The sequence below is a fragment of the Tuber melanosporum genome (assembly GCF_000151645.1).
Source record: "Tuber melanosporum whole genome shotgun sequence assembly, scaffold_123, strain Mel28".
Classification (NCBI taxonomy): Eukaryota; Fungi; Ascomycota; class Pezizomycetes; order Pezizales; family Tuberaceae; genus Tuber; species Tuber melanosporum.
The window spans coordinates 68,265-78,016 of record NW_003298781.1 but is presented as its reverse complement, the minus strand read 5'-3'; positions in this window follow the sequence as shown (position 1 = coordinate 78,016).

The window sequence follows — 9,752 nt, the reverse complement described above, 5'->3', positions numbered from 1 at the left end:
TTCAATTAGCTGTAGGTCCATCCATGGCCGCAGCGCAGCGGGGAGATTTCCGGTCCCGAAAATATACTCTTCTCCCGCCCAAAATTCTTCCTTATAGTCGCCATAAGAAGCCTCCAGCATGTTCGTTGGTAATTACAGGCGAGTAGGCCCCAGTGGCATTGTCCTCTCCTCGATAGTTATATTAACTGCTCTTTGGTGTTCCATGTGATGACTCGCCGGGTTAAACTTGCCTGGTGAAGTAGCGGGGCTTTTTCAACGCGCGTAGGAACGATCATATCTGGAGTCACCTCCTTCAGTGACAGGTCCCCCACCACAAACCCTCCAGCATGTGCCTGTGTGGGTTATATCAGCAAATACCGCTGCCCGACAGCCCTCGGACTTCCCACAAACAAGCCGCATACCGGTTCGGCGGTGCCAGGGTAATTGAGGTTTTGCGCCTACCAATAACCTTAAAACTCTTATTTTCCTCTTCGTCTCAGGTTCTCCCCTTCAGCCCCGATCGATGCTGTTTTCTTAATTTTCCGGCTAGCGTTACGTTGATGTAAACTTCACAGTTGACTTTACTCACGTGTCCTTCTCTCCTCCCACGGCGGTTGCGCGCCCAAGCATGCCATGTCACTCGTAAGGCTTCCTCCCAGCATTCTGGCTTGATATCGTGGGCAGGAGCTTTCCTTCAGACCAGAGCACAGCCAATTAAGAGCACTCACCAAATGAGAGGAAAGGTACCTCTATTGTGGTCGGCATTGACTACTGCATAGCTTTATCAACTGACGCTGGGAAGAATCATGCAGTGGCAGGGATGTCCTTGACACTACCCACAGATGTTTCCGCTCTTCCGCATGCATATGCTTTGTTTCGATCTACACAATCGGATGTTTGTAGAATCCCCCATCAGTCTCCGAGAGATTCGCCGTGAATTCTCCAAAAAAAAAAACCCCTTTTGGCCACAGGTCGTGGAAAATTGGCTTGGCTGAAGCGGTAAAGGTGATGTGCCCAGTACCACCGAGCAATATCAATTGTCCTCGTGATATAATGACAAATTACGATGGATTTGGTTTAAAGCTGAGAATGGTAAAAAAAAACTACTCTTTCAGGACTCCTCGCGCAACTGTAGGTCACACCCTGCACTGTCGTTTGATTTGTAATTGCTTTTTCCTTGCTATTATACTTTAGACCGTGAAGAATTCCACTGCCTCCTCCCATAATTTAGGAGAAGTAGGGTCATAGCCTGATAATTTATATTACCCTAGCACCGCCGAACCGGCACTCGGCTAGCGGACGAAATCGGAGAGTTCATTATATAAACCCCCTCATATTTCCTTCCCATGGTAGACATTCGAGTAAAACCTCGCTTCCTTCAACTCGCATTGTACCTTGTCACGTTTCCCACGACTCTCCGAGAATTTAGTTATTTACCTAACCCTAGGAAACAACACGAATGCTCCATCCCGGTTATCAAGATGTCTACGTAGCCAACTGGTTATCCGCTGAGTCAAGTAGATTACTTGGTGGCTGAAGTATCCCAATTGTCGAGCAAAATGTTCACCTATCCTGGTAACACCGTAAACTTTTCCAATTTTGTTTTGAACCTGTTTCCGGAATATTTTTTTTGAAGCCTCACTTATGTGAACCCCCATCCATTTTCTTCAGTACGCACCACCAACGATTGTTTCCTTCTTCACCTGTGACCCCATTATCAACATTTCTTCCTTGCTATTCTGGTCAAAATTGACCGAAATTCCCTATTTACATGGGGATGTATCAGGATTGAATGGCGTGGTTTCACTGCCATGGGCTTGAAAATCGGGCTTGTAATCTCTGAGCATGTCCGTTTCGAGATTGACCGCCGGGGACCCACTTGCTGGAAATTTCCAATTAGATCATAGCCTAAAAAACACTCAGAATGATCCCCGCAGTGACAGAAATTCACTACCATGTTTTCCCAGAAAAGTGCCGGAAACCATAAAAGATCCCAAAAATGCCCAACCTCGATCGTACAAATATTCAAATATCCAGCGCGCCAGGGTTGGAGCATGAAGGTATAACCACGCATCAGGAAAGATGCAAGATTGTGTGATAGCAGAGAATTAACAGTACGGGATAAATTTCAGATGAACCTTCAATGAAGGTGAATAGGGAAGTCGGGGCAGCGTGCTTACCATGCGCTTCAAATCGGCGAAGGAGAAGAGTTGCAAAGCGGCGGATTCACTAGACTCCACATCAGGTTACGGAAGTCTGCGCGGCGGGCCGGGGGCCCACAGCTGTGCCGAAAACCTGGAAACTGTTTTCTCCAAAACTGGTTGCGCCATTTCCGTCCACTTTAGATATACCATTTTGTCACCGGTACTGCCACCATACCTATACAGAGTTCGCTGTACCGGGGCCTAATTACTCGTGGCATATTTTTCCTCTTCATCTCCAATCACTCGCTCCTTTACTGTTTTCCTCATTGCGGGTGTGATATCCCAACCGCCAAGTAACCAACTAGCCCAGAAGGAGGGGTTGGAATATGCTTTACCACTAGGAAGTCTCGGTTACAAAGCCACCTACTTGGTTGATAAGATGCCCCGTTAGTTAATGGCTGGGATGGAACGAATTGCACCACCCAGAAGTGCCCTTTGTTTATTAACGCGCTGGCTGCGGAACCCCCATGTGGGTGGTTTGAGATTACTTATGTTGTCGCAGCTATCAGCTAGGTCACCAGACACCTTCGCCTAACCAAAACTCCTAAGGCCCTATTGCATCATGCACTTCAATATAATTGATTTATCCTTGTATCGCCGACCCGGCATCAACAAGCAAAACACAAAACCAAAACTAAAATTAAAATAAAACACAACCATGAACAAATTCATCTCGCAGCCCTCCAACCAAACATAAATCCCAAAATCACTACCAGCATGCTCACGGGCGCTCATCCCGACTAGCGGGATCCCGGATTAATGCGTCTTCATGCCTCGCACCCCTCCTCCCAATATCGCCCTCCAACACATCCAAATTATCACTCGCCCATGCCCAAAACAAATCAAACAATTTATCCCAGCATCTACTCCGTCCCCTCACATGACTTATCATCGCTCTCCTGGTCGTAAACACAGCGGCACAGCTAGGGCAACATACACCAAAAACAGCAATCCTCATGGCCCAAAAAATGACCAAGCTGTTCCTCGTGGCGTAATCAGGTTCGTGCCACATGCCAACCATCTGTTCCCAGTAAACCCCAGCCCAGTCATCAGCCCATTCTGGGTGATCCGCGATATGGCTATTGAACACCGTTTTGGACGGGCATATCTGGCCACAACACGAGCACATGTCCGGCCTTCCGAATAATGCAAACACGTATTGGGCCATATTACTCTTATACCTTATTGGGTGTTCATCATACGAGTCATCCGTCACTACCGTCAGGGTGCCCCCACACTTCACATACAGGGTATGGTCAAAGGGGTTACAGGCAACTATCCTTTGGCCATGTATAATGGAAAGATGTGACGGAATACCAAGCCCGAGGTAGTCATGCCATGTCCACCAAGTCTTCCAGGCTGCGATCTGTCTATCATCATATAGCCTGTCCGCCCGTGGAGTGTTATAATGAGAACACTCTGTCCAATGTCGACGTGCATCCCTCCCGATACAGTCATCATGACCACCCATGCCGGTGCCCGACCGAATCGGTAGCAACACAAACGCGTCCATCCGGGTTAGCCCTTGCAGGTGTCGGGGCGATATCGGCTTCTGCACATAATAGCTGTATCCTTCATCCTTGTACCACCGCAACGATTCTCGCTTCCTTTTATCCTTAGCGATCATGGAGTGCCCTATGCCAAAGCACAAGCCTTGCCAGTGTTGAGGTTGTGGCCTAAAGGATACCGCTGCTTTCGCCATCTTATCCACCAGCTCATTGCCATGTATGTTGGCATGCCCAGGAACCCATTGGATGTTAACTTGCTCGAAGCAGTCGATAAGTGGGCACAACGCCTCCCACATACCCGCAGATTCCGCTTCGGGTGACCAATCATGAATGAGGGATATAGCGCTTGCACAGTCCGTAAACTGGTCTATGGTACTACTATAATACAGGGACACCTCTCGCAGGGCACACACAATGGCTAGCAGTTCGCACTCAACGATAGACCAACTAACAGGTACAGCGCGTGCACGAGCTTCTTCGTACAGGCCACCTTCGCAGACTACCCAAGCCATTCCACACCTGAGGGAAGTCTTATACCCATCGGTATATATGATGAGTGTTTCTTTCTTTGACAAGTCCTCAAGTAAGCGGTGGTGTCAGCCAGCGGCACCCTCCTTAGCCGCATTAGGAAAGGTGATAAATGGGTGCAGCAACCTCTTATCTGACAGCATACGATATGGAACCATATCTGGGTCAGCCCAGTGATCACCGACCGAGCGAAACCATGGATGGTCAGCACAGTACTTGAAATTGATCATGCAGCTATAGCATCGATGCTGTAGATACTGTCCCTGTAGGGCAACTGGCGGTGTACCAAATTCAGCTATCAAAATATTGTTGGCAACCTTAATCGGACAGTGGAAAAGACGCCTTAAACAGTCATTAACATGAACCTGGATTCGCTTCACATACAACCCAAAGTCGGTTACAAATTCAAGCCCATAATAAACCTTCGGCATATACGGGGACTGGAAAAGCCGAAACGTCTCCCACACACCCAACCCCCCTCTACAGAACCGAACCTCCTCCCCAACGCCGAAATCCTCCAGCTAACATCCAACCCTCTATTCAACCAATATTCAACGTGTGCAGACATGTTTCAAAAGCAGTTGAACCGATAGCCAAGGATCCTTAAGTCTTCTGATGGCTCTATCTGACTTCCGTCCAGCTTCAATGCCTGCCAGCTGACATCTCCAAAGCCCAGCCACTTGGTCATGATAGGACTGAACCCCATACCCCACGAATGTGCCACCCTATTGCAGTTCTCAAATATCTCTACAACGTCCTGTAGGGTAGATTGGACAGAGTCTGTAGCAACCACAATAATACTATCATCGACGTAGCTGATCATGATACTCCCATGTAAAGGTCGGTACCGATGCCTAGGTGTAAATATATCGGTGACATATACGCCAAACGAAAAGGGCAATAATAGTCAACCCTGCGGTATTCATTTAGTTGTCTGGTATCCCCGGGATATGTGTCTGTTGAACTGGAATTGCACGACACGTTTCACAGCATACCTCCTAACCCAAGCATACTGTATTGCTAGACAACCATGCGCCATGAGGAAATCCGACAGCAGATCCAAGTATATATGGTCAATGCCTCCTTCCATATCAATGGAAGCCAAAGCAGGTTTGAGGTGCTTGTTATGGGCAAGGAACTCATAGACAACTGAGATAGCATTGTTGTAAGGTGTTCGCAAGGTGATAGTCATATTATCGGTAAAGATATGATAGTTGGCAGGTTGCCCGCTCTACTAGAGAGGAGACGAGAGCTGAAAACTAAAAGAGGCTTCGAGGGTATACTGAGGAACAAAGAAGTAACAGTTTAACCAAGTATATTGAAATACTGTCTGTCAACGTCTCCCTTTTCCATTGTAAAATCAAGCGGTTTTTAAATACACAAATCTTGTTCATTTCTAGCATGAACAAAACTAATCAAAGGTATCACATGATACTCTTTGGTAGAACAAATTAAGTATCAAAATGATACTTAAAACAACACATAAAACAAAACCAAGTATCAAATGATACTTAAAATAAAACATAAATCAATACCAAGTATCAAATGATACTTAAAACAAACCAAGTATCCAAGCAATACTTAAAACAAAACATAAAACAAAACCAAGTATCAAATGATACTTAAAATAAAACATAAATCAATACCAAGTATCAAATGATACTTAAAGCAAACCAAGTATCAAACGATACTTAAAACAAAACATAAAACAAAACCAATAACCGAGTCCTCGTACCAGTTAGATTCCCCTAAACAAAACAACTATTGAAAAAACAAAATCTAATGATCCTCAAAAGCGGAGTCTGAGAAACTAATGGCTTCAGTTTCTGCTATCAGCTCTTCATCATAGGTGTCACACCAGGGACAAGAAGAAATCCTTAAAAAACATTTAGACTCAAAGAAATGCAAATCACAGTAGTTACAAATACCAGATGTATGCTGTGCATCAACACAAGTGTTATTGCAATCCGAACAGTAGTCCACCCAGAGCATGGCGAAGTAGTCTTCAAGTTAGATAATATTGTGGTTCAACAACAGTCCAACAAGCTGTTGTCGCAGCCTCACATTAAGTTCCACATAGTTTAACATCATTATGGTATTCAGATGGAGGGTGGTGATCAGATGAGGTTATTGAGAGTATGTTCCATAGCTTGATTTTGCTCATTGCTGCTTTCAAATTCCGATTTAAGGTATGGTACCCAAAACCCCTTCCTAGCTTGGAGTTTCATCTGCCATTGCTCAGTCTCTAGCATTGTTAGTGTCCAGCACATTGTGATGTAATTGATTGTCAGCGGCAGAGATTCATTTAGCATATTGTCTTTCCACCAATCATTCATCATATCCATAGCGTGCTTCAGGCCTTCTAGCAGTTCCCAGCTGTTTTCACTCATTGGGTATTCTTTCTACTTGACCAGAAATTGATCATTCCCATACCAAAACAGTGATCTTGGATTTCTTCAACTTTTCATTCATCCCTTTTATCAATGATGATAGGTGCAGGTTGAGAGAGGATTCTTCCGGGGAACTTCCAGTCGTCATTTGGGTTGAATTGCTTGACAGCAGAGGTGTGGAAGACTGCAGTATTGCAGCGGTACATGAGTCCATCTATCTGGACAGTGTAGCCTTCTGTATGCTCGTCGAAAGATAAGATCTTGAAAGGTCCTCGCCTTTGAGGTTGTAGTTTCTTGCTGTGTGTAACATTGGTAATAAACATGTTTCCATGGACCATGAGCATATCACTAGTGGAATAGGAACATGTTTGTGTCATCGCTTCTGAGCAGTAGTGGTGCTGCAGAATCAGGCAGGTTTAACAGCTTGGAAGGCATCATTCCGAATTGCTTGATGGCGGTTTAGGTGGTCATCGGAGGTAGAGACTGAGGAGTTCTGGAATAGAGTTGTAGGTAGGAGAGAGTACGGGCGGCCGAAGATTGTCTTGTATGTAGACATTCCCAAGTTGTCTGAATATCCGGTATTGATATATGCGGCGAGCTCAACAAGGTCTGGTTCCCAGTTGGTTTGTCGTTCATTGATCATGTTCCTAATTCCGGTCTTGACCTCACGGATCTTTTATTCTGCTTCACCATTAGTCTCATGATGTCCAACAGCAGCCACAATATGGTTGATTCTGCGGGAGTTCAGTGTTTGTTTCCAGATTCTCAGGGTGAAATTGGGATCCGCATCACTGACAATAGATATTGGGTATCCATGTGGGGTAAATAGGCATCGTTGGAGATTATTCCAGGTGTCTTTGGAGGAATTGGTAAGCTTCATCGGTATGAGCCATGTATATCTGCAAAGCCAATCCACAGCTACCATGATAGTATCATATACAGCGGACTTGTTGAATGGTACTGAGATATCGATTGCATAGGATTCGAATATTTCACAAGGTAATTTAAGGGTCTGTGCTTTCCCTTCTGGGAGTTGTGTTGGTTCCTCATTAGTCTGGCAGAGTTCATATTGTTTGACGAAATCGTGGATGTCCTTTCGCATTTCAGGCCAGTAAATATATTCTGAGGCATATTGGAGGTTGTGGTCCGTACTATAGTGTCCTTGGTTGTGGAATTCGGTAATGACATATTTCCTAATGGTTATTCCATTGAACATATGGTCTTTCGTAATGTATAGACAATGTTCACCATAGTGGGTAGTGGTATAGGCCATTCCATTGGATATATTGTAGGGGGCGAGATCTCCATGTCTAGAGCTATTCATGGATTTGAAATAGATCGAGTCATGGCGATATGCTGCTATCATTTGGCTTCGAAAAGAGGAGATTAATTCTTCTGTAGTTGATCTAACATCTCATTCATCCTCAATGAGAGATCCTCTAGTTGGTTCGATAGGGGCGGTTTCATAGAGCTGTTAGCGATGCTCAGGAGTCATTGGAGGCTTGACAGAAACAATGGTTTCATTGTTGTATACTCATAAGGGTCCACAGTATAGTGGCCGCGAATCGATTCCGGGATAAGAGGATATCGGTGCTGGCTGCAGAGGGTGTAGATAAGATATTGCATCTAACTAGGCTGCTGCTTGTTCGAGTTCTTCAAGACCTTGATGTCATCTTGGAGTAGGATTAAGGGAAAGGGAAGGTTGGATCAATCCACTATCAGCTTCATCCATCACCTCTTCTGCTCCTTCTGCAGTGTCGAAATTGGTGTTTTTGGAATCATCAGCAGAGATATAGTACAGTCGCTGGTATTTGTTGCCGAATCTTATTTTGGTCTAGTGATAGGGGCAGGTATCAAGGTAATAGTGGGACCAGTGGAGTCTGCTTTGTTCAAGCTTGTGAGGAGGTGTACTGCGGAGGGTGCAATCATCTTTCCACTCATCATCGATGTCCTTTCCTTATTGTATTCTAGCAGCTTTGTACATGGTTTAAGAGAAATGATTGGAGGGAGCAGCAGAGCTGGCGGTAGCCATCGATAGTTCTTGTTCATAGGCGGTGTTGTCTGGGCTATCTTCACCTTGTCTTGTGTGGTCATACACAAGAGGAGGGTCGGAGAGGCCTTGGTTCTTGTATAGGCAAGAGAAAGCATCAGCTCAAGAGTTGGTTCTTCCAGGGGTATAGATGATTTTTGCATCGTGTTTGCTGATCTCTCCTATCCATCTTATTCTCCTCCTTTCAGGGACTCTTTCTGTCTTAAGATTAGTGAGAGGTTGGTGGTCAGTCACAATGGTAAAGGTATTGCCCATTAGGATGTAGTTGAAAGTAGCAAGAGTATCGATCACTGCAAGGGCTTCCTTGTCAGTGGTTCCATCGTTCATCTGTGAATTAGTGAACATCCTGCAGTGTAATGCAGCTGGTCTTGCCATTTCATGAGAGGATTCTTGTCAAACCCATACACCAACTCCGACATCCGATGCGTCAATAATCAGCCATATTGGGTCTTGTTTCCTGTAGTCGATAGGTCGTATAACATTAGCATTCTTCATCAATTGCTTGATGTTGGTAAAGGCTTGGTCATGAGTGTGAGTCCAGACAATGTCCACATTGCTGGTAAGGTCTGTGAGTGGTGCTGTCACAGTGGTGTGGTGTGGTAGGAATTGGGAAATATAGTTGACAAGTCCTAAGAATCGCATGGGTTCCTTTTGATTCAGGGGTGTTGTCTATTCTGCTAAATAGGATATTTATTCGGAGGCCACCAGTATTCCTTAATTATCTATTACATATCTCATAATATCGAGCTTATAGGCAAACAGGTTTGATTTGTTTCTGCTAGCATAGACCTTAGCTTCGCTTAGTCCGGTACAAACCAAACCGATATGGTAGGCATGTTCTGTGTTAGAGTTTGAGAAAATAAGAATATCATCATTGTAAACCCAAACAAAATGGTGGAAGTATTCACTTAGGGGGTTTTTCATAATTCACATAAAGGTGGCGGGCGCATTGATATCACCTTGGAATATAACATGGCTAATGAAAGTTCAAAATCGTGTTTTGAAACTGTTGTGTCATTCACTGTCAGCATCTAACGTTGTCTGGAAGGAGGCATCGCTTAGGTTAATCTTGCTTGGGAATCTAGCTCGTCTA